The following is a 26,183-nucleotide window of genomic DNA, read 5'->3' as shown; positions in this document are numbered from 1 at the left end:
CTTCTTACCCTGACGTTCCCACTGGATTTCTCTCACAGACAGTAAGCTCTATTCTGCTGCTGAGACAACTGCCTAATTGTGTTTGCGCATTTGATTTTTTTCAAGATCGAGGTGTTGAAAGAAGAGCAAACAAGGTGGAGATTGCATGGCCAAGAAAAGAGGCTCATGCCCTCTATGATGCCAAATGGACGATGCATGATTGCTTGGAATTTTGCATACTTTAAGGAGGTGGTTCAATTAATGGTGCTGTCTTCTTCCTATTTTGGAGACATCAAAACTGAAGCAGAAGGATTTATTCTGAATCCATTCCCTCCTAGAAGCTTCTTAGATGAGCCCTTCCTATCTCAGTCTTCCTCCTTATAGAATTCTTCAGCAGATATGTAATTAGCCACCCAGTGTTTATGTTTTCACTGACTGGATAGTAAAGGGGAAGAAGCTAACACTTATTGAATTCTTAATGAGGAACTTGCCAGTGCTTTACAAGCCTCTCCTCGTCAGGTGTGTGCCATCCCATTCCACAGAGGAAGCAACTGAGGCTCAGAAAGACTGTATATAGCATGTCTCAGCTTATGCTTTTTCTGCTATGCCTTATAAAGACAGCAGTTATAGTGTCTATTTCCTTTTTTTTTTTTTTTTTAGTACCTATTACCAAGAACATTTAGTACCATAGTACCTAGAACAGGTCCACAACACTTTCTCTGTTAATTTGGAAATCCAAAAATCTCTGAAAAGCTAAAGCCCCTTTATTATCCATTTGGCAACACAACTTGACCAGTCCAAACTCATTTGAGGGCAAAGTGGACCTAAACTGACATGAGGCTAGTTATAGTCTGTCTTTAACCCACTTAGTGGGACTATTCATATGATTCACTGCAGAAATACTACTGTGTTTTGATTATAGAGCCTTCACCCCATTGTTACATAATATAAAACGTATGCTCCAAATTAACCTTTGTAAAATCTGAATTGTGAATTGTGAAACTTTTTTGGCCCTTGGAGTTTCTGACAAGGGACAGTGTGCCTCTGTAAAGTCCTGTGCACAGTGAGCACTTGCTAGATGCTGTTGATTGGTTGGTGTGGAACCTCAGTACCTTAACTATCTGTGTTATGTGCTGGGAGTGAGGTGATCACAGAAAACAGGCACACAGTTCAGAGGCTTCCTTAAGTACCTACCATGTGGCGGGGAGAGGCAGGGCCAGAATACAAAGAGAAAAAAGATGGATTGTGCAGACGATGTCCATTCAGGGCCATCAGGGCCATCAGGGCCATATGTGGGCAACTCCTCAGGTCAAGACTATTGGGAGTCAGCACTGCAGGGGGACAAGAGTGGGGTGTTCATGAGCAAGGGAGCCTTAGCAAAGGAATAGACCCGATTGGGCAAGAGGAGTCAGTGGTGTGGGGGTTCCTTGTCAGGAGGACACCCAGGAGTCCAGGTTCAGAGACTGGAAGGGGTGTGGGACCTCCAAGGGTCAGTGAGGGAGGGAAGTAGTGGGAAGCAGAGCTGGGCAGAAAGGACAGATTTTAGAGGCCTTCACTGCCCAGCACAGGATATGGACCCAATTCTGTGAACATAGAGGCCAAGGCAGAGCTCTGAGCAGAAAATAACATGCAAATATGGGACTTTGGTGGGGTTTTTTGATAGTGGCTCCTATGATGAATTAAAGCTTAAATCCCAGACCTTCTGTTATCCCTCTGAGCCATATTTCCTTTCTTGAAACCTGTATGAATAACAACAGCTAGTTGTGTTTTTTTTTTTATTATTATATAGGCACTTCTTAATGCTTTACCTATTTAACCCATAACAACTCTATGAAATTATCCCCATTTTATAGATGAGAAAACTGAGGCACCGAGTACATAGGTAACTTTGCCCCAGGTCCTAGTGAGTATAGGAGTTGGAACTAGAAACCAGCCAGCATGGCTCCTATGTCTGTACTTTTGACTACTATACTGTGTGACTACTTTACCTTAAACTCTTCTTCGATATGTTTGAAAAGTGAAGCTTTTTTGATCTAATCAGCACTGCATCCTGGTATGGAGCAACCCATTTGTTCCATTGATTTCAGTGACCACTCTGTTCTGGAAAAGATCATGGCAGTAGAAGGGGATAGGGGTATGGTGGGTGGTAATCAAGGCACATTAGACAAGATGGGGGAGAGTTTTCTGAAGTTTATGACCCAATCAGTAAGAAATGTAATTTGAGGTCTTGTAGGAGACCAGTTCCCTTGGCTGACAACTTCGTGGGTAGAGGCTACATCCTTTGCTTCTCCACCCCTCCTATCCACTCCCTCCAGGTATTCTTCCTCTCATATACAAGCATACTTCTTATGTGTTATATGCCCTACAGTAACTCCCTGGTAGAATGAAAATTCTTAAAAAATTAAGAAAAGATTAGACTGTAAGAAAGGCTATATCAGTTTCCTTCCCTCAATCTTTTGACTCCCTTTAATGCATCCTGAGTTTGTCTTTTCCAGTTTTCAACCTGATTATCCCAGAAACAAATCTTTTTTTTTTTTTCTTCAAACTGTCCAGGGCCTCTTTCCCAGGTATTGGGGCGGCCTTTTATAAACTAGCTTTCTCTGTATGGTTACAGTACATTTCATGGCAGTTGTGAGCACCCTTGCATTGGTCCCTGAGGTCACTCTTTGTTTCCCTGTACCCTTTGCCCTGTCTGCACCCTAGTGTCCATTTTTTCTATAGGTCTGATGCTTTCTTATCCTTGGACTTTGTGCTTTCAAGTGGGCTTTAATTAGCTAAATTTTCACATGGCAATATGAGATCTAGCATCTGTAGGAAAATGCCTCATGGATTTCTGGGTTGGGATAAAGTACAACCATTCCACACTGGTTTAGCATGGCAATGTGGCTGCAGACTTCCTCTACCTCTTGGGCACTTTGTCCCCTTGGCTGAGCTCAGGCTTCCTGACTTTCCTGGTGAGCAGCCAAAATGGGGATCCAGATTTCCTGGTTCTTCCTCATTTCTCTTTGGACTGATGGCAAGATTTTGCAAAGGAACGAAAGGAAATCTTTTTTTAAAAATTGTGCTTTAAGTGAAAGTTTACAAATCAAGTGAGTCTCTCATATAAAACTTACACACACCTTGCTATGTACTCCCAGTTACTCTCCCCTAATGAGACAGCACACTTCTCTCCACCCTGTATTCCCCTTGTCCATTCTACCAGCTCCTGTCCCCCTCTGCCTCCTCATCTCACCTCCAGACAGGAGTTGCCCACATAGTCTCATGTGTCCACTTGAGCCAAGAAACTCACTCCTCACCAGTATCATTTTCTGTCTTACAGTCCAGTCCAATCCCTGTCTGAAGAGCTGGCTTTGAGAATGATTCCTGTGTTGAGATAATAGAAGGTCCAGGTACCATGACTTCCGGGGTCCCTCTAGTCTCAGTCAGACCATTAAAGCCTGCCTAGTCTTTTTTATGAGAATTTGAGATCTGCATCCCACTGTTCTGCTCCATCAGGGATTTTCTGTTGTGTTCCCTGTCAGGGCAGTCATCGGTAGTAGCCAGGTACCATCTAGTTCTTCCCATCTCAGGCTGATGTAGTCTTGGTTTATGTGGCCCTTTCTGTCTCTTGGGCTCATTTTTACCTTGTGTCTTTGATGGTCTTCATTCTCCTTTGCTCCAGGTGGATTGAGACCAATTGATGCATCTTAGATGGCGGCCTGCTAGTGTTTAAGACCTGAGATGCCACTCACCAAAGTGGGATGCAGAATGTTTTCTTAATATATTTTGTTATGCCAATTGACCTAGATGTCCCCTGAAACCATGATTTTGCAAAGGGACAAAAGCAAATCTTTGCTGAAACTTTTTGCGTCTTTAATCACTCTTCCCTTTTTTCTTCTAAAATTCCCGATTCTTGCCAAGCTTCCTTGTCCTACCTCTTTTAATTCTCTTTCACCTCCACTTACTCTTGTTCTTCCTGCTGCTTTTTCTATTTTTTCCTCAAGGGAAGGGACAAGAACTTGAGTTTTAGGAACAAAGCAAAAAACAATGTGAGGAGAGGGGAGAAAGTGCTGTGACTACCGCAGAAGGTGGACAAATGGTTGAGGACCTTTGTAGACCAGAAAGAACTCTTCTTTCTTCTCCCATTCTCAACAAAAGTTAGTTATTTCTAAAATTGAGGCCAGTTGGATAATTGGGCATCTCTGTCCACTCAAAAAATGTTTAACTTAAAAGTTCTATGTATGTATGTATGTGAGAGAGAAAGTGTGTGTTTGTGTGTGTATGTGTGTTTCTTTTTACTGGGACAAAAAATAACACCAAAAAAAAACTTAAGTAACCTAAGAAAGTTTAGCTCAAATGCCCACTTTAATGCAATTAAGAAGCACTTGTATGCTCTGTTTACAGTATAAAACCAGACCAAACCTGTTGCTGTTGAGTTGATTATAATGACCCTATAGGATAGAGTAGAATTTCCCCATAGGGTTGCCAGGGAGCAGCTGGTGGATTTGAACTGCTGATCTTCTGGTTAGCAGCCAACCTCTTAACTACTGTGCCACTTTCCACTTCCTGGCTGCTGGACTCTTCTTTACAAATACCACCAGCGATCCATGTCTCTTCCCCGCTGAACCCCAGGACAGCTAAGGATAGGCACAGATGAGTCCAGGAGCCAGAGTTGAAATGCTGGGAATATCCATGATGTCCTTCCAAGGAACATTTCTCTGCAGCTAGGCCAAAGAGCCAAGGGAACATCCCCTTCCATTGTGAAGAAGCTGGGGTCCCATTCCCATGCTCCATTTTCTCATATTTTCAGTTGGCAGCCTGCAAGTAAAATGTTAGGCCCGTGGTACCATAGAAACCAATAGGTGACACCCAGAACAAGGAAGAGATGGTACTGGAGAGGCAACGGCTGCAACTGGGAAACAAAATTGAGTCTTTATTTCTTTCTGAGTGTGAGGCAGGTGTGATTGTCCCCAAGAAAGTGCATAGATGCCTGTCTTAGTTATCTAGTGCTGCTATAACAGAAATAACACAAATGGATGGCTTTAACAAAGAGAAATTTACTTTCTCACAGTTTAGGAGGCTAGAAGTCCAAATTTAGTTTGCCAGCTTCAGGGGAAGGCTTTCTTTCTCTGTGGGCTCTGGAGAAGGTCCTTGTCATCAATCTTCCCCTGATCTAGAAGCTTCTGAGTGCAGGAATCCTGGGTCCAAAGGATGCACTCTGCTCCTGGCACTAATTTCTTGGTGGTATGAGGTCCCCATGTCTCTCTGCTAGCTTCTGTCTTTTGTATCTCAAAAGAGATTGACTTAAAGCACAGTCTAATCTCGTATGTTGAGTCCTGCCTTATTAACATAGGAAACCCTGGTGGCGTAGTGGTTAAGTGCTACGGCTGCTAACCAAAGGGTTAGCATTTCGAATTTGCCAGGCGCTCCTTGGAAACTCTATGGGGCAGTTCTGCTCTGTTCTGTAGGGTTACTATGAGTCGGAATCGACTTCATGGCACTGGGTTGGGTTATTAACATAACTGCCACTAATCTCACCTCATTAACATCATAAAAACAAAACAAAAAAGCAAACCCATCCAGTGGATTGCAACTCATAATGACCCTATAGGTCGGAGTAGAACTGCCCCATAGAGTTTCCAAGGAGGGCCTGATGGATTTGAACTGCCGACCTTTCGATTACAAGCCGTAGCACTTAAGCACTACACCACACATAGAAAAATCACATCAGAGGACAAAATGGTGGACAGTCACACAATAGTGGGAATCGTGGCCTAGCCAAGTTGACACATATTTTTGGGGGACATGATTCAATCCATGACAGTGCCCATGTATCTAAGGCTTCAGTGATGTAAACCCTTTCAGAGAATAGCTTTCAAAAGGAGTTAGGAGAAAAGTGAGCAAAAGGAGGGAGCCATAATGCCTTACAGTGTAGTGGCAAAAAAGGACTCGCTTTGGAGTCAGACAGACTTAGACACAAGTATGGCTCTACTGCTTTCCAGCTCGGAGACCTTGAACAAGTTGCTTCAACTCTCAACCTTAGTTTCTCGATCGGTAACATGAGGATCATGACAATATCCTTCTCATGGGCTGCTGTGAGAATTCAATGAGATTATACGTGGGAAGCACATGACCCAGTGCCTGGCATATAGTAGACCTTCAGTAAAATTTGGCTATTATTATTGTCACATTTGATTAGCACTTCAGTTTTATTTAGTGGTTACTGCATTTCATTAGCAATGTGCTGAAGAGGCTGTCCAGCAGAGAGGTAAAGAGCAAAGACTCTGGAACCAGATTGCCTTTTTTTGAATCCCAGCTCTGTCCCTTACTAACTGTATGATCTTATGACCTTGGCCTTATTTGTAAAATGGGTATAAAGTGATATGTACCCATGAGTTATATATATACATGAGTTAATGTATATCAAGAAGAGTATGGCAAACTATGTATGGCCCATAGGCCAAAAATGGCCTGACACCTGCTTTTGTAAATAAAGTTTTATTGGAATGCAGCCATACTCATTCATTTACATATTGTCTATGGTTGCTTTTCCACAATAGCAGAGATGAGTAGTTATGACAGAGACTGCCTGGCCCAATATACTAAAACATTTACTATCTGGTACTTTATAGGAGAAGTTTGTTGATCTCTGATCATAAAAGGTTTAAATAGTGCTATACAGAGTAAATGCCAGATAAATATCTCCTATTATTATTACTGTCATCCCTTTATAGTTTGTGGCCTAACTAGACCCTCACATTATTCGTGTCAACTAGATATATATAGGTTATGATGAGGACTCAAGTGACCTGCCCAAGGCGGGGCCAGACCTCGAATCTAATTCACGGCTCACTCTGCCAGTGGCTTCATATCACTGACATCTGCTTTGCCTTCTCTGTGGATTCCTTGAGGATGGAGACGTGTCTCTCCATCTCTGTATCCTCCCTTCTCTTTGAGGCACCAACAGTGTCTGACACAGAGCCTGGCCTTTGTCATTTTTTACTGAGTTCATTAGGTCCTCACCTGGCCAGCCCCAGCGCTGATCTCTTCATGTAGAGACATTTCCAACTCTGGATTGCCCTTTACTGTGGCAGAAGTTCCCCTGGTTATACATGTAACCCAGAATCCTGAAGGTACAGGCTGAGACCCTCTCTCCATCCTCAGACTTTTAGTCAGGGTCATGGGTGTGGTTGTTGATAACTAACATCCAGGTACCACTTCATGGCTTGTTTAGCACTTTTACATCCTCACATTAGCCACTCAGGGAAGATGAGATGGGTGATGATGTGCCCATTAGCCGAGGGAAACAGAAGCTGAGAGAGCCTGAATGCCTCACCCAAGGCTGTGTATTAAATAAATGGCTGAGCTGGGGGTGGAGCCCTAGCCTTCTGGCTCCAGTTCAGTTGTTCTTCACCCTACTCTCAGCCAGCTCTCCCCTGACTTGATCATTGTAGTAATGACAACACTGTAGCCCTCAGGCACCCATCCCATTGCCTAATGACCCTCACTGTAACTGAAATTATCTGTGCTTTAGGAGTTTGCTCCCAGCGAACATGAAGAGAAATTGCTTAGTTTTTGGCCTTGATGGTATATGCTACCCAACCAGTTCAGGCTGTCTTTTCTGCCCTTATTTATGGGTTTTCTGGGAAAGAGACCATCCCATCCAGCATAGTGACTTCTACCACATCCTGCACTTAGAACAACTTTCAGTTTGAGACAGAAGGAGGGACGGTCTATTCTGAGTCAGCTCAGCTCTGCTATAGGATAGTCATGTCACTTGGGGAAGACCTGAGTTTTACAGGTGTGTGTGTGTGTGTGTGTGTGTGTGTATGTACTCTCATTTAATTTCTCTCTCATCAGTATTCAGAAAGTGGAAAATCATTCCTGAAAGCTTCTAGAGAACATGGGGGAAAATGGAATGCCTTTATAGTCATCATAAGGACATGGGAATATAGGGCAAAGGGAAGTAGAGTTACCAGGGAAAATGTGGATTTCTGATGTGTCTCCTGAGGACTGCTGTTCAGTACAGGAGCAGACAGTGGATGGCTAGTCAGAGCCAAGCCCAGCTTTCTAGTGCAATGATATGAAAGGACACAGCTGAACCACATGGAAACCCCCCTTTAAAGAGAAAATAGGGTGCCAAAAGGGGAGAAATAGCTCCCGTGAGATTTCTAGCAGAGGTTTCCAAACCAGGGAGGCTGAGGTAGTTCAGCAAGGCAGCCAGGATGCCCTGGTGTTTATCCACATGGAACCTTCACAGCCTCTGAGTTTCCCCCATTACTAGGCTTCCTGATTCAGTGGAATCCTTTTAGACATTGTCATTTCAGGCTAACCAAACTCCAGCCCCAGGCCCACACAGATGAATGAATATACATAACTTCTGGTGAGTAGGAAAATAAATTGCTTTATAACCAAAATACCCTTTTGGTTATGTGTCTCTCTTGGATAAATAATCAGAAACAGCTGCCATGCAGTTCTCCAGAGAATGGAATCTTCCTAGCCTCCATGAAGTGAAAACATTTTCAGAAATCAGAACCCAGTAAGGACTGGGGTGAGGGGCAGGGCTTAGAATTGACTCCTGGCACCACCTCTGATTGACCCTAAATCACTTCCTTTCTCTGGCCTTGGGTTTCTGCATCTGTGAAACAGGGCTAATGAAACTTTTTCTTACTGCAACTCCACACCATGAAAATTTATTCTCTCATCTGCAACAGGCTTAGGCAAAGTGGCCAGCAACATAAAACAGCTTGAATCCTTGAGCATGGTGGATGGAGGTTGTTTAATGAGTGAAGCTGTGTAGCCTACTCCATGTCTATCCTACCATTAAAATTTTTATTGTTATTTGTGAAGTATCCACCGGAGTTCAGAAAAAGCCGGCATACCACTAAATCTCGTCTGCTCAGCTCCTGCTGCAGTTAAAACAAGTGCTGTAATACCAATTAATAATGCTTTTTTTTCCCCCACCAGCGAGGGCTGCTTAAGTGAATGTATTATCTGCTGCAGAGCTCTGGTGGTGGCTTACTCCCAGTGTATAAATATTCAGTCTGTTTAAAAAAGAAAGCCCCCAAAATGGGCTGGTTTATACAAAGTGGCCTCTGTGATCTGGCCACAGTTAAGGGCCTCTTCAAATCATCAGCTCTGATATTATACACAAATGTTTGGGTCCCTGGAAACAGAGTGCAAGAGGAAGGGCAGAGTGCTGAGTGGGAGGTGGAAGGGGAGAAGAAAAACCAAATGGTTGAGAGTTTGTGCTGCAGTGAGGCAGGGTTGAAGGCATCTGCCATGATTCATGGTTTATCCTCCGGTACAGCCTCTACCATGTATCAAGAAGCAGGGACAAGAGTCATGAGCTTTGAATGCTAAGGCTGTCTCTGTAGGTGGTGGTGGCCTAAATTGTCCCAGGAGATTATTTGGATACTACTTAGAACAAATGCCAGACCAGACCAAGGCGTTTGTACACGGACAGCTGCATGTTATATTACAGTCCTGTTGTGTTGGCCCCTTCTTTCTTCTTTCTAAACTCCTGCTCTTTCCCATTTATTTTTTACTTTCCAAGACCTTCTTGGGTCTTTCCTGTAACCTGAGACCTCCTTAGAGTATGTCCCTTTCCTTGGCCTATAAATTAGACCACTTTTTACCTTTCCTACATACTCAGGCTAGCTTGAAAACGTTGATGTCTTCCCTTGCTAGGGGAGTCCCAGGGCTTTGAACTGCTTTGTTCTGGTTTGAACCTCTGCTGAGAATTTGCACTCCCACCCCATATATACTGAATCAGAATCTACATTTTAACAAGACCCCCACTACTCTGCTAGTGGTTCTCAGAATTGGTACCTAACCAGCAGCATTAGCATCGCCTGGGAACTTGTTAGTAATGCAAATTCTCAGCAGGGGGTTGAACCACAATGAACAAGTTTGAAGCCCTGGGGAGTACCACTTACTCTGGACTTCTTGTGTTACCATGAAAACAAACAAACAAACAAAACCATTACCATCGGAGTCTATTCCAACTCATAGCAGTCCTATAGGACAGAGTAGAGCTGCCCCATGGAGTTTCCAAGGAGCACCTAGTGGACTCAAACTGCTGACCTTTTGGTTAACAGCCATAGCACTTAACCACTAACACCACCAGGGCTTCCTATAGAGGAGAGGGAATTCCCACTCACCTCCCTAAAGGGGAAGTTATGGGAGGGACATTTCCCACTTCTTCCTGTCCCCTCACTCCCTTTTCGCCAGGGAAGGAGGAGTGACTTACCTGACTGGTGAGTTTGGCTTAGCCCCTTCTGGAGACTCTCTTTTGAATCTATTTGTCCCCAGAGAAGAGTTCACCAAGTTACTGGAACTGGCTCTGGCTCTGTGGGGAAAGCCTACGATGGTCCCACTTTTTGGTTGGGAGAGTAGTTTTAATTTTGGAGTGAAGTATTGGGGAGCTCCTCATGGCCACACATCTAAGCCACATCCTCCAATCTAGAATTTATCCATAATAAAGCTGTTAGTTCAGTTTCTGTCTGTGTGTCTCCTGTATCTTATTTTTTAATTGGTTCTGAGCTTATAAGGGGAAGAAAGGACTATTATTTACTGGCCACCCCTCAAAGTCCCAGAATATCCCCTTGCTTACTGATTACTATATATAGAAGACTGTCTTAGCAGCTCCAGGTATAATGGAGGCAAGACAAGGGTCCATCTATGGACCCTGTTCTCCTCCCAGAGTGCTACTTGCGTAGTCATCAGAACCTAAGTCTGTGGCTCCTGTTTGTTAAGAATGTCTACTGTAGAAATGTTATTATCTTTCTTTCTCCTGGTCTCTGAAATAAGGATACCTGCCCAACATTAGAGTGCTGAAGATTAAATGAAATAACACCCATTGACACACAGTAGGTAGTCTATAATCATCACTGCCTACTTCTACCATCCTTGGTTACGTGGTTAAAAGACAATGTCGGAAAGTTTGTTCTCATGTCTAAAACTTGCCTTTCTTGTTGAAACTGAAGGCAGTTTCTTTTATTACACTGAGAGCAGTTTATGGGCTAATACCTGATGGGAAAATCTCGTATCCTGTATATCTGATATATGGAACTGTGAGAGAGAGAGAGAAAACTTCAGAACCAATAGAGAGAAGTCAGGGGTGTGTACTGAGTGGGAGAAAAAATAAAAAAGGCATCCAAAGGAGGCCAAATGAGTCAGAAGGAGCTGGGTCATTTTTGTTATTAAATATGGGGTGATGAGCCTTGGAGTATCCTTGGTTGACCTCATCTGGGCACCCTGCGGTTTGACTTTGCCTTAATTAAGGCAAAGAGTGACAAGGTCTAGAAGAAGTCGCTGAAGGTATCCTATGTGAATACATAGTTTTCTCTCTCATGAAGAGGAATGCAAAATCAACTCATTTTTCTGGAACTTTGCTGTGTGTGCCCAACACTGTGCTCACAACTATGGGACCTCTAGAAAAGCATACACATTCCAGTTGCTCACAGGCTGGTAGGAAGGAAAAGGTCAATACAGAAGAGAGTCTTAAAGGAAGACAGATAACTTTGTCAGCCTGTAAGCTTCATGAGAACATGATCAGAGTCTTATTTATCTTTATACCCCCTAATCATCTACAGCAGCCTACACTTGTGTTTCATTCCCTTTTTATTTATTTAAGCTCTGAATGTGAACTTTGTCTGTGGCCTTGCATTTTTTAATGGCATCGTAGTGCAGGGATGGAAATTTGGAGTTCTGAGACAACCAGCTCGAAAAATTGTCTGACTACTCTCTTGCTGTGGATTCCTTTGTATCTTGTCCATCTACACTGCAGTACACTGACACAGGTAAACCGATTATTTACCCTTTGTGACCGATTATATAGTGTCGCTATGAGTCAAAATTGACTACAATGGATTTATCCCGATTCAGGACTTCTCCTCCTTCCTATTGTAATTTTTTGTCCACTTCGCTGTTAACACTTACCCCAGAGGATGGGGGAAAAGGAAAAATAAAATCAAAATACTCCATTTTGTTGTTTGTTATGGAATTGGGGTTGAAGTCAGGTTGGTTGACTTGTCAGGCCCTCTGCGGAAGGGAGAAGACATATGTTGAAGACGTTTCTCAAGTGGTTCTGATACGCTTTACCACCCACCCCAACCTTGAGAACTACAGGTTCATCTCCCCTTCAAGATAAAGGTCTCTATTACTTCTCTGTCCTCTTTTCACCTTGAATGGAAATTGAGGAATAGTCTCTCTGAAACAGACTCCTACCGAAGTTCTTTTAAATGAGAGGAGAAAATGCTTATCTTGATATCTCTTTTCTGAAGAACACATGCCTCTGATGCAAAACTGAGGAGCCACAGCCCTGAATTAAATTAGCCATGACTCCCAGCGACATAAAGGCACTATGGCTTAGGGAAACCAGTGCTTAGGATGCAGACAGCCTTGGATGTCCTCCCTGGCTTCATGGCTGACCTGCTGTGTGACCTTGTGCTAGTCACATTTTCTCTCAGTATGCCATGTTTGCCATCTGCAAAACATGGATAAAGACTCTTGCTCCCTACTGGTTTTACCGAGGTATTGTGACACTGAGTGAGACCGTGGGAATGGAGTGCCTAGTGTTCTGCTGTGAAACCAAACCTGATTATCAGTAAAGCACCCTTCCCCAGGTGCAGGGAGTTCTGAGAATCTGTGCAATCCCAGGGCATGGATGGCAGGCTGTCTCTTCAGGGTCCGAGTTCACTTGCCAATGGCCTTGCCAGTCTGTGCCAGCAAAGAGGAAGGGATGTCTGAGCTGTCAGGAGGAGGTAGGGGGTACAGATGGTCTCTGGTAGAGTGAGAGGGAAGGGCCAGTCAAAGGAGGTCAGCCTTCTCAATTACAACTCTGAGCAGATGGGTCTGAGGCAGCAACCAGGAGGGGCAAGTGTGACAGTGAGCCAGTCGCCTTCAGAGAATTGGAGGGGTCACCTAGTTCATTTCCTTTCCTCTAGAATAGGCAATATTTAGGAGCTCAGACAGATGAGGGTCCTCCCCATTCAATAGATAGTTAATGAGCTTTGTGGTGAGCAGTATGCTAGGTCCTGTGCATGCAATAATAAGCACAATAGACCTAACCCTGACCTCACAGTTGTTACAGTCAGTCACTCTTTCTTGTCACTTGCGTAAGAATCATGGGTGGGACAAGGAGAAAGAGGGGGAATGTCAAATGCAAATTCCTGGGTCCCAGCCCAGAACTACTAGATTAAAATACGTGGGGGGCTTAACCCAAGAAGCTTCATAGTTCATTCCTGTACACCTTAAAGTTTGAGAACAACTGGCCACCTCTCCATCAAGGCAAGGAGTGATGAGTCACCTCGCTGAACACATTGGTGCCTTTAAAATGAACCACACACGTACTTGGTATGGTTTCACCAAGTCTAGCCTAATGTCTCTAGTTGCTGTTAAAGCCCCTTTGCCCCCTTATTCTGATTTTATGGAAAATAGCTGCTTAAATCAAATGAATTGAAGTGCTGATTGAGCTTTTATTACCTGCCTAGCTTCATGCTGTTCAGAAAGAAATATAAAAGCTATAGTCTTGGCCCCTCATGAGCTTACAAGGTTCTTGGGTTGATAAAACATGCTTGTGTTACCCAGTTTAAATGAGAAGACAGTGTAAGATTAAGGGCCAAGGTGTAGAGCAAAGAGTTCCCAGTAGGGTAGAACAGGAAGACATCAATGTGGGGCAGCATCGCCGTACCATCCTTTCCACCCATTCTTTGATTCCAGTCTGATCATCAGAGTCATAACTGTCTAAAGAACTTAGAAAAAATATCCCAAGATAATTCAGGAGATCCAGGGTAGGGTGTATCTGTACTGATTTAAAAGCTCCACAGTTGATTCTGATGTGTTACCAGGTTTGGGAGCTACATTATCTTTTTCTTAAACAGTTAAAGATTTTTATCCCCCATGTAGTACAGTTTTCTCTTCTTTGGGTACAATAATGTCAATTCTTTTATCCATTCCTGCATTACATTAGCTGTGTAACCACTGAACCCTGAAATTGCGGGGCTTAACACAACAGAAGCTTATCACTCATATAAGTCCAATTAAGGGTTGGGGTGACTCTGGTCCACATTTATTCAGAGACCAAGGCTTTGCCATCTTCAACAAATGGTTTCCAAGGTTTCCCTGGGCATTGACACCGAGCTCCCAGACAGGCAGAGAATGAACATGGAGAATCAAATGGCAGCTTTTATGTGCCAGACCTGGAAATGGTAACTATCACTTCCACTAACATTCCGTTGGCCAGAATACAATCATGTGACCACACCTGTCTACAAAGTAGGCTGGGAACTGTAGTTAAGCTGAGTACCCAGGAGGAAAGGAAGCTGGGTATGGTGGACAGCTAGCTTTTCCCTTCTACAATCTCTGTCACAATTCCCTGTCTTTACAGCTCTTTAATCATTTTCATTGAGATCTCTTCTGGTCTCTTCCAGATTCTCCCAGGCTCTCCAGTACTGAGGTTCAAAACTAGTTATAACTCCCTGAACCCAAAACCCCAAACCCACTGCCATCGAGTCAATTCCAACTCATAGTGACCCCATAAAGTTTCAAAGCTGTAAATCTCTACGGGAGCAGACTGCCACATCTTTCTCCCACAGGGCCGTTGGTGGTTTTGAACTGACAACCTTTTGGTTAGCTGTCAATCACTTTAACGACTGTGCTACTAGGGCTCCTTTATAACTTTCTAGTCTTCAGAATTTTATAATTATCAGAACTGCAAAGAAGGCCTTCAATTTTTATTTTCTTTACACCTGTTACCTCCTTCTCCCTTATTTCTTCTCTTCCTCCACTTCACTTGGTCTTACTGTTAGACTAAGCCATCTGAAATTACTGACATTTGTTCTTGACTTATGAAATTGTCATTTTCATATTGTTTAGTCAAACATTACACGCAACTTTCTCCTGAGAGACCCCTAGGTCTGCCTTCAGTAGACATACCCAGTCTGTAGTAGGCAGAGATTTCTTTGAGAATCAAGCCAAAGGAAAGAGAAAAAGATAGAAGCAGAGTTTATGTCCACTAAACCCTATTACCTGATGTGTTTTGGCTCTGCTCTATCCCATCATAAGGGTGAGTTAATATCTCACCTCTTCCTTGAACCTTAATAATGATACCTGACTTCTGGTTATTCACCAAAAGCTTTCACTTTCCCATAATTATTTAATTGCTTTGAGGAAATGGTTTGTTTCCACCTCTCAATTAATGAGATAACAAGAATTATATAATAACTTCCTTCTTTGACTTAACTGCCAGGAAGTTGTGGCCAACATTATTGATTAGTCAGAGTAATTGTCCTTTGCTTTTGGCTGATCGACTCGATGGCACTGGGTTGGTTTCTTGGGTACTGGATTTTGGCTGATATATTTGTGTTTTAAAAATAAATTCTATTTATAAATTTATAATTGTCATTTTTGTCTCAAAATTTTTTTTTTAATATGTGAGGTTAAGAAAGACTCAAGTTTGTTTTTAAAATGATCTGAGGTAAAATAAATAAGTTGAATAATCTCATAACAGTCTTTTGAGGAATTTTTTTTATTATCTTCATCTTATACAGGTAGAACCTGAGGTCCGTTAAAAAAAAAAAAAGGAATTTCTGAGGCTACAAAGTTACTTAGAGCGAGAGAGAGCTGGGCCTAGATTGCAGGTCCAGGGCCAGCTCTAGTGCTCTTTCTAGCGCTGCCTTTTCCAAACCACCCGTTATTACTGTAACCCCTTCCTTTCCATTTCACATAGCTCATATTGTAAGAGACTGGAATATCTTCTATCTTATTTGTTATTATAAATGTATGAGCATCGCTTCCTTAAGAGGAAGTCACTATATTTCTGATCCCATTCTGGTTAGTTTTGTCCCATTAAAACAATCTTTAAAGTTTTCAGAAGAGAGGGGAAAAGGCAAAAGGCCCATTTAAAAAGTAGACTTAAAAGATGGATTATATTGTGAATTCAATATAAATGAACTCCTATACTCTTTCAAGTTCCAGAAATCGGTGGGGAAGGTGGAATTACACTAGTGACCAAGCATGATGACCAGGAATGCCTTTTTTTAAAAAAATTTTTATTGTACTTTAAGTGAAAGTTTACAAATCAAGTCAGTCTCCCACACAAAAACTTATATACACCTTGCTACATACTCCCACTTGCTCTCCCCCTGATGAGACAGCCCACTCCCTCCCTCTACTTTCTCTTTTCGTGTCCATTTCTCCAGCTTCTACCCCCTCTATTCTCCCGTCTCCACTCCAGGGAGGAGATGCCAACATAGTCTCAAGCATCCACCTGATCCAAGAAGCCCATTCCTCACCAGCATCCCTCTCCATCCCATTGTCCAGTCCAATCCCTGTCTGAAGAATTGGCTTTGGGAATGGCTCTTGTCCTGGGCCAACAGAAGGTCTAGGGGCCATGACCACCAGGGTCCTTCTAGTCTCAGTCAGACCATTAAGTCTGGTCTTTTTACGAGAATTTGGGGCCTACATCCCACTGCTCTCCTGCTCCCTCAGGGATTCTCTGTTGTGTTCCCTATCAGGGCAGTCATCGGTTGTAGCCGGGTACCATCTAGCTCTTCTGGTCTCAGGCTGATGTAGTCTCTGGTTTATGTGGCCCTTTCTGTCTCTTGGGCTCGTAATTACCTTGTGTCCTTGGTTTTCTTCATTCTCCTCTGATCCAGGTGGGTTGAGACCAATTTATGCATCTTAGATGGCCGCTTGCTAGCGTTTAAGACCCCAGACGCCTCTCTCCAAGGTGGGATGCAGAATGTTTTCTTAATAGATTTTATTATGCCAATTGACTTAGATGTCCCCTCAAACCATGGTCCCCAAACCCCTGCCCCTGCTACGCTGGCCTTCAAAGCATTCAGTTTATTCCAGAAATTTCTTTGCTTTTGGTTTAGTCCAGTTGTGCTGACATTGCCTGTATTGTGTGTTATCTTTCCCGTCACCTAAAGTAGTTCTTATCTACTATCTATTTGGTGGATACCCCTCTCCTACCCCCCTCCCTCCCCCTCTTGTAACCATCAAAGAATATTTTCTTCTCTGTTTAAACTATTTCTCAAGTTCTTATAATAGTGATCTTATACAATATTTGTCTTTTTGCAATGACTAATTTCACTCAGCATAATGCCTTCCAGATTCCTCCGTGTTACGAAATGTTTCACAGACTGATCACTGGCCTTTATTGATGTGTAGTAGGAATGCCTTTTTTTAAACTGGAACTGGTTTACATGGGACTGGAGGAAATCAGATAGCCCAATATTTTTCTTTTACTTTTTTCCCCTCTTTTTTCATCTAGAGGAAAAGAAAAAATCCAGGTGCCACAAAGGTGCCAGGAAAGGTAGCTTGAAGCAATGTTTCTCAAAATATGGCCCTGGATCAGCAGCATCAGAATCACCTGGGAGCTTATGAAACAAAAAAAAAAAAATGAAACCCATTGCCGTCAAGTTGATTCCGACTCATAGCGACCCTATAGGACAGAGTAGAACTGCCCCACAGAGTTTCCAAGGAGGACCTGGCGGATTCGAACTGACAGCTTTTTGAGTGGCAGCTGTAGCACTTACCCACTACGCTACCAGGGTTTCTGGGAGCTTATTAGAAATACAAAATCTTGGGCCCCACCCCAGGTCTATGGAGCCCTGGTGGCAAAAAGGTTAAGCCCGTGGCTGCTAACTGAAAGGTTGGTGGTCTAACCCACCCAGCGGCTTTGTTAGAGAAAGACCTGGCAATACGCTTCCATAAAGGTTACAGCCATGGGGCAATTCTACTCTGTTGCATGGGGTCACTATGAGTTGATATCAACTCGACAGCACCCAACAACAACCCCAGATCTACAGAACCAGAAACCCTAGAGGTGGGCCCTGACAATCTGTGTTTCTGATGCATGCTCAAGTTTGAGAAAACTTCAGATCAGCTGGAAGTCACTTCTTCATTTGGATAGGATCTAGGTAGTTAAGTCATCTCTGAGCTAACTAAAAATGCTAATGAAAAATTAATGCCTTTGTTCTAAAAAAAGAAAAAGAAAAAACCCACAAGTTAGTGGTTAAAGACCAAAAGTAAGTTGTCTATGAGGAAATTATTTTTTTTTAGATGCAAAGCTGCTCTGAAATGTTAGATGGAGAGCTAGGAGTAGAACAGAATTTCCTTGATGGCAACTAACAACAGCAACAGCAACAGCTTGATAGGAAGAAGTGGTTCTGGAAGCCTTTTTTCTGTGACCATGAGCCTGTCAGTGTTGGATTAAGCACTGTGTGGTATCTAAGTGTGTTTCTTTATAAGGAGCACAGGTGGCACATCAGTTAAGTGCTCAGCTGCTAACCGGAAGGTTGGTGGTTCTCACTTTGAACCCACCTAGCAGCTCTGTGGGAGAAAGACCTGGCAATCTGTTTCTGTAAAGATCACAGCCTAGAAAACCCTGTGGGACAGTAGTACTCTGTCACATACATGGGGTCACTATGAGTTGAAAATCAACTTGACGGCACCTGAACAACAATTCTTTATATAATTTAGAGCCAGGGTTATACTTTTTTCATTTTATCATTAAAAATTAGTTTATGCCTCACTTTTTAAAAATTTTAGTAGAAAAAGCATTAGTAGCAGCATCATAAGTTAAGTTCCTGCTTTCTTGGGTGGCCTCGTGGTCATATTCAGGTAATTTCTCTTTCCCTGCTGGCATCTACCAGCTTGTATATTAGCATCCAGAAGAAAGTAGCGACCTCAGAAGCACTGGTCCAGCAATCCCAAATCATCCGAAGGAAAGCAGACATCCTGCTCCCAGTGAGATCATTAGCTCCTTGCTGTGCTGGACATGTTTTGGCCCTTGGTAGGCACTCGGCTGACACAACCTAGGGAAGAAAAGAGGAGTGCAGATGGCCCAACCCTGCAAACACAAGGATCCCGCTTCTGTGTGTGAAGGTGATCAGCCTCCTTTGGGAGTCAGTGTAGCATAATGGTCAAGAGCATGGACTTCTGGTCCAGGGAGACCTTGACTCAAGTCGTGTTTCTGCCACTTGTGAGCTGTGTGATCTTAGACAAGCCGTTGTCTCTTTCAGCCTCAACTTTCTCATTTGTAAAATGGGGATAATAATAATAATATGTATCTTGTACACTTGTTTTGAGAATTAAATGAGTTAATGCAGCAGTTCTCAACTTTTTTGATCTCAGGACCCCTTTTATACTTTCAACAATCATTTATGACCCCAAAGAGACGTTGCTTGTGTGGGTAATATGTGTTGATATTTGCTATATTCAAAATTAAAATTGAATTCATTTAAAATAACGGTAATAAGACCGTTATGTGTCACCATAAGTAACATCTTTTTATGAAAATAACTTTTCCAAAACAAAAGTGATTTAGTGAGAAGAATGACATTGTTTTAGTGTTTTGTAAATGTCTTTAATATCTGGCTAGGTAGAAGACAGTTGGATTCTTGCACCTGCGTGGTCACTCGGCATGGTGTGATATCACAGGCCGTGTAGCCTCTGGGAAGCTCTGTGGTACACTGTGACAGCATGAGAGTGAAAAAGGGAGATAATGTCTTAGGTTTATTATGACAATGGTTTTGACCTCACAGATACACTGGAAGGATCTCTGGGATCCCTCTTGGGATTCCTGGGACATACTTTGAGAACCACTGAGTTAATGCATCATGATACATGGTTAGTACAAAGCCTTCCCCATAGTAAGCACTGAATAATGAATGGTTACAGTCACCACCATTACCTAGGAGACATAGTGTTAGAGGCAGTTTCTATAGACACACAGGCCAGAGCTCTAGAAGAGAACTAAGCTCTGGTTCCTTTAGGGTCCCCACACAACCCACATACCCAACAGATGCCTCTGCTGCTGCTGAAAAGACATATGACCTGCTTCCAGCAGAGCCCTGGAAATATCTGGATGTCTTTCAGCTGCAGTGCTAGGACGTGTGCACACGTACTAATATGGGAATGATGTTAACCGGACGTCACATAGTCATCTTTCTTCCTAGGAACAAAACACTAGCTTCTCCATCATCTTGTTTATCTTCTCAGTATCCCCACAGGGCAAGGAGTCAATACAATCACTTGGTGAGTCAGTGCCAGGGCCAAGACTTCCTGACTTAGAGCAGAGTCAGGGTAAAGAGGGCAAAGACAGCAGAAAACCTCATCAGGGCTGGCAGAGACCTACCCAGGGGCACTGTGGAAGGCTTTCAGGTCTCATAGTTGCTGGGGTTGGGTGCTAGAAACAGTGCTTGTCAACTGAACCTGAAACGATAAATGTCAGAGTCACCCTGGATACGCAGGCCAGAGCCTATGACTTTGTCCTCCGATCAGAAGACTTGCAGACCATCAGCTGGCACTCCCATCCACTTTTTCCATGGCCTTTCTTTGAGTCCATAAACCGTAATGTGAGCAGTGGTCTGAAAGCTGTAGCAAGCTGCTGTGTTGGCATGTAATTTGGAAACCCTTTTCACTTAGCCATCTATTAAACACCTGGTGTGTTTTGGGTCCCCAATCTGTTTTCTCCCTTATCTCCTACCAGGGGACAAAATAAAAGAACACTGGCCAACCAGAGTGAGGGCTCAGTGCTGTAGTGGCAATGGCAGCCTTTCTTGGGATAGAGTCAGAGCAAGCCAGAGTTTGGTGATGGAGGAGGCCAGTAGGCAGCTGGGAGCCAGAATAATACTGTACCCTGGGGACGGGTGGGGCTGTCTAATATGTGGAACACATGGTAAGAGTCCAGAAAGTTAGTGGAAGTAGCAAAGAGTGACAGCAAGTAGAAGATCAGAAACACACGGCAGAGCTGAGAAGTGGCTTCTGGCCAGGGACAGATTGTCCAATACGCGAGGTAAGCAGGGGCTTACTTGTGCTTACTTACTAATCTGTAGTGAACAATTTCACATGGTGAATTTCACATGCCGATCTTGCTTACTGGTTTATCCGCCCCTGTCAGGGATTGTAAGTTTGAAGAGAGGCCTTGATTCTGTAGGAATGTGGTGTGGTCTCGGGAAAGAGAGAGAGATGCCAGTCATACCTAGAAGCAGAGTCTTTGATGTGAAAAAATGTGAAATTGTTCACTACAGATGATCTGGTAAGCAAGGTAAACACCGTGACTCTGGCCCTTGCTTTTTGAATATTTTCTGGTGTTTTTTTTTTACAGAGTAGGAGCTGACGAGTATTTAAATATCCATTATGTGCCAGGCACTGTTGTAGATACTGACATTCATCAGGGGCGGGGGGGAAACAGACAAAAATCCCTGCCTTCAAGGATCTTATACTTTCATGGGAGGAGGAACAAAAAAAAAAAAAAAAGAAATAAAAATAACTCAAATATATAATATTAGATACAGAGGAGGAATAAAAGCAGGGAAGCAGATAGGGTGTTTTAGAGTGAGGGGTTATAATTTTAAATAGACAGGTCAAGGAAGATCATATTTGAGCCAAGACCTGTAGGAAGTGAGGAAGAAGTCATATCTGGGGAAAGGTATCTCAAGAGCAGCGGGACCAGCAAGTGCAAAGGCCCTGAGGTAGAAGAGTGTGCCTGGTGTGTTTGGGGAACAGGGAGGAGACAGGAGTAGCTGGAGCATAGTGAGTCCTGGGAGATGAGGTCAGCAAGGAATAGGGGAAAAGCGCGTAGGGCCTTGTAGGTCATTGTGATGACTGTGGCTTTTATGCAGAGTGAAGTGTGAAGCTAATGGAGAGCTTTGAGCAAAGGAGCAATATGATTTGACTATGGTTTTAATAGACATGGAAGGTGGGTGGCGAGGGAGGGCGGGGAGGGCAGGCTAGACCTGATAGAAGGAGGAAGACCAGTCGGGAGGCCAGATCAATAATCCAGGAGGCAGATGTTAGCTTGGACCTGGGTGATAATGGTGGAGGTGGAGAGAAGCTGCTGGATTCTTGAACACTTTAAAAGAACAGCTGACAGGACTTGCTGACATGTTAGACCTTAGGTGTGGGGGAAAGAGGAATAAAGATCTACTCTAAATTTTTTGACATGAGCAGTTGGAAGGCTGGAGTGGTTATTATCTGAGCTGGGCAGGGTATGGTTGTGGAGAGTTCAGGAATTCATTTTTGGACATGTTAAGTTGGAGATATCCAAGTGGAGATGTCAGGTAGATGGCTAGAGAGATTGGGGCTGGTGCAGGTAGAATCAGGTAAGGGGCCCAAGAAGTGTAAAATAGAAAAGAGAAGCAGCAGCTCTTGTTAAGCCAAGGCCTACCCTGGAACCAAATGTGTATAAAAAGGAAATCTCAGAACCAGCCTCAAACCCAGGGCATAAACCCAAAGAGCAGTGAGTGCCTGAGGGATTTCCACTCCTTCCTCTTTCCTATTGGTGCTGCAGAGTCCCTCCTGCCCTAGTGGACAACAGAAGAAAGTGCTTAAAGCCTTATTTTGAATAGAGATGACTCCCGGGGAGTGGACCCAAACCAAAACCGAACCCATTGCTGGTGAGTTGATTCCAACTCATGGAGACCCTGTAGAAAGAGTAGAACTGCCCCATCGGTTCCCAAGGCTGTAAATCTTTTTTTTTTTTTCTAAATTTTATTTATTTTGCTGTTGTTGAGAATCTATACAGGAAAACATACACCAGTTCAATGGTTTCTACATGTGCGAGTTAGTGACATTAATTACATTCTTTGAGTTGTGCAGCCACCCTCACCCGCCCTTTTCTGAGTTGTTCTTCCCTCATAAACATAAACCCACTGCCCTCTAAGGTTTCTATCTAATCTTCTGAGTTTCTGTTGTCAATTTGATCCCATATAAATAGTTCTTAAAAGAGCATGATGCTCAAGGAAAAACATTTTTTTACTAGTCAAGCTAAACTATTCTTAAGTAAGTTTTCAGGTGACATCAGGGGATATTTTTGGTTTACGGTTTAAAGATTATCTTCAGGGCAGTAGTTTCAGGGGTTCATCCGGCCTCCATGGCTTCAGAAATTCTGGATTTCATGAGACATTTGAAATTCTGTATTATAATTTCCCCTTTAACCAGGATTCTTCTATACAATCTTTGATCAATATGTTCAGTAGTGGCAGCCCAAGGCTATAAATCTTTACAGAAGTAGACTGCCACGTCTTTCTCCTGTGGAGTGTCTGGTGAGTTTGAACTGCCAACCTTTTGGTTAGCAGCTGAGTGCCTTAACCACTGCTTCTTCATGGAGTGGACAGTAGGGTGAAATCCCTAAAGGAATTGGAATACAGCACCATATATTGTGTCCAAAGACTGGAGCTGCCTCTGGAAGGGTTCCAAGAGAGTCTTCTGAAGAAGATCCTGGCCCTGCTATTTCCAGACCGGTCCCTGTGCTCTGTTGTTCTCCTGGCTCTGCCTTCAAATGGCTGCAGTTGTCCAGGGAGATAGAATTGGCAGATGAGAAGGCCTTGATTAGAACTGCAAAGTGTCAGAACTGACAAGGACCGTCAAGAGCATCTTGTCCAACCCTCTCTTGAGGGACCAGAGGTCTAGTGAGATGATGTGACTTGTCCAAGTTAGAAGCTTCATGACCTAGGGCAAATCACTTAACCCTTGCAACAATGCCAGGCAGGGAACATGTTCCCAACCTCTTTGGCTTAGAGATGGCTGTATGTTCATAGTCCACCTGGCTTAGAGATGGCTGTATGCTTTCTGACCCTCCTCCACATGTGCTTTTTGCTGCCAGATAAAGGTTTAGGGAATGATTGGCAGCCCTGTGGTCACCCAGCCCATTTGGCAATCCAGCTACCCCATTGGATGAGATGTGGATTCCCTTGGCAGCCAGTACTTCCTCAAGAAATATCTTGCTTAAAATTGATATCTCCCCCCTTTGGCTTTGCTATTCCACATGTCCTCAATGGGGCAGAGAGAACTCTGCACCAAGATGTTCTCCACCTGCTAGAGTCCATCTCCTGCCCCCTTCTCCCAATCCCAGAGCTGTTTTCTCTGGCCTGTTCAATTCCACTGTTGGTTCCTTTTGTTCTTGCAAATCCCTGTGTTCTTCCAATTGTCCAAGCTGCCTTTTTCTTGACTACTTCTTAAGCCTCTGGATTTCTCCTTAAATATGAGCTCTAGGATGCCTGCCTGATGAGCTGAGATCATTCCTACCCTCAAGTGACCTGGTGAATTAAGCAACAATACCAGGGATTCCAGAATAGTGAGTTTGAAGATCAGCATCTTTGCTGGCCTGTTGGGAGGCCCTTGTCCCTTCTGGAAGTGGATAGAGTTATGCTGACCTTCTGCATAGGCTTCAGTAGGGAACCGCTAATAACTATGACTGTCCAGAGCTCCTCACCATCTCCCTAACCCAAACCAGTAACTCCAAAATTACAGAACTGGAGCCAGCAAACTGGGGTATTTGTTCTACCCATTTCATGCAAAAATTCTAGGCCTGGGTATCTCCGAAGCCATAGGCACTTGGCACTTCATTCCAAGGCAAGGAAGGAAGGTGCCTCCTCTTTCTTGCATTATCCCCACCATTGTCACCACCTTGCTGGGTAAGGGGGGAGGTAGAACATTAGCGCGGATTCATAAATTCTCTGCATCCAGAGCTCCTGTATCTCACTCTCCTCCCACACTCTGTTTATAGGTAATCAAACTTCTTTCATTTTGTGGTTGCTAAGTAGCATCCACCCATGACATCTCGCCTGCAAATACAGGTGGGCTTGTATAGTGGCTTCTTGGCCATCATCATTCCCTGTTACAGATTCCAGAGCTCAAACCTATGGTGTCATGCAATGAGCCTGGAAATGAGAAGGAAGACACCTGGACTAGAGTATACTCTGTCGCTCCCTGTCTGTGTCAGCTTGAGATGTTATTTTGCCCCCTCCAGCCTCAGTCTCCTACAAAAAGAGACCAGCAGTCTCTAGGGTCCCTTCTGGCTTGGACATTCTGCAGTTCTCCGTAGCCTCCTTGTTTCTGATGTATTTTTAAGGCTCCCGTGTTATTTATCTCAGTATCTCCGCTTCCCTCCACTGCACACTGCTCTCCATGCAGTAATGACATCAAAACACCCACGCTGTATCTCAACAATCTGATGAAATAAATGCCTCATCCTTGGGCTCTGTGGACACAGAGTAGTGAGTCTCCTGTTCCGCTATCAGAGAGCTCAGAAGACACAGGCTGCCAAGGAAGAATAGGCGGGCATGCAGATCACCCTGTATGTGTCATTAGGGAAAAGCACATTCTCCCTGCCCCCAAAGCCCCTGTTTTCCCCCAAACTGCCTCAGTTTTTCCTTTCCTCTACCTCTAGAATAATGCCCCTGAGCTTGTTGGCTTTGGAGGATGTGTTGGGAGGGCTGGCATTGGGAGCATATGGCCTTGTTATCCTGCTCAGAGCTTGGAGTTGGATGCACCAGCAACTGGCCAGGTCCTGAAAGTAATTAAGCTGTGCGTAAGCTGTGCATATTGGTCCAGGGTGGTGCAGGGGGACTTGGGCATGCTCCAGCCTCTGACACCTGCTCTCAGGTTCCTTCGGCAAGTGCCCCTCCTATGCTCTGGGCACACCTGTTAGATAGTTTGCAGGACTTTCAAGGTTGGCACTGCCAGACCTGGCATGTTGCGTTGTGCTCTGCTCCCTTTATAGACTCAGGAACCTGGAAAGAGCAGTGGCTTCCAAGGGAAGCAGGAGACTGTGTGGTCTTGTAGTGAAAATAGAACTGGCTCTGCTGGGCTGAGTGAGTGACCTGGGGCCTCAGTTTCTTTGTAAGCAGAAAGGAGATAATAACAAGGCATTTCAAAGAATGTTATAAGGATCTAGTGAGATAATAGGAAAGCTTAAAAGTGTGAGATAATGGGAAAGCTTAGAGGGAGTTAAAATATCAAAGAGTGTCATTTATGGAGGCCAAGGGGCATGGAGGGAAGAGCTGGAACTAGGCAGGCTTGGGTTTGAATCCTGGCTCTTTCTTTCAGGGTGTGTGACCTTGGGAAAATTACTTAACCACTCTGAGCTCTCTTTACTTGTCTGTAAACTGAGGGATAACAAAACTACATTGACTGGGTGTGGGTATTAATAACAAAAGCATCTATTATTTATCCAGTGCGTATTATGTGCCAGAACCCTTGTTCTTTTTCTTCACAAAACTTCACGGAATTTTTAGTCACGTAGTCCTTTGTGTAGATTTTTGTTTGTCTGTGTAATGTCTTCCTTCCAAGGCTGTAAGCTCCGTGAGAGTTGGGTGTTGTCTACCATGATGTTCCCAAAGCCCAGCACAGCACCTGGCCCACAGCAGGTGCTCGAGAAATGTTTATGAAGTGAAGGGAGACTAAGTGTTATACTTGCACTCTCTCCT

The 26,183-nt window shown here is 43.8% G+C and overlaps 1 protein-coding gene across 11 annotated transcripts in view; it reads left to right on the top strand.

The window, feature by feature from the left end:
* CACNA1C (calcium voltage-gated channel subunit alpha1 C) overlaps window positions 1-26,183 on the top strand; it is an 896,734-nt gene that overhangs the window by 335,257 nt on the left and 535,294 nt on the right. The window lies entirely within an intron of this gene.

Source organism: Elephas maximus, chromosome 4 (assembly GCF_024166365.1).
Source record: "Elephas maximus indicus isolate mEleMax1 chromosome 4, mEleMax1 primary haplotype, whole genome shotgun sequence".
Lineage (NCBI taxonomy): Eukaryota > Metazoa > Chordata > Mammalia > Proboscidea > Elephantidae > Elephas > Elephas maximus.
Note: the sequence above shows the minus strand (reverse complement) of the source record. Positions and strands in the feature narration are given on the sequence as shown.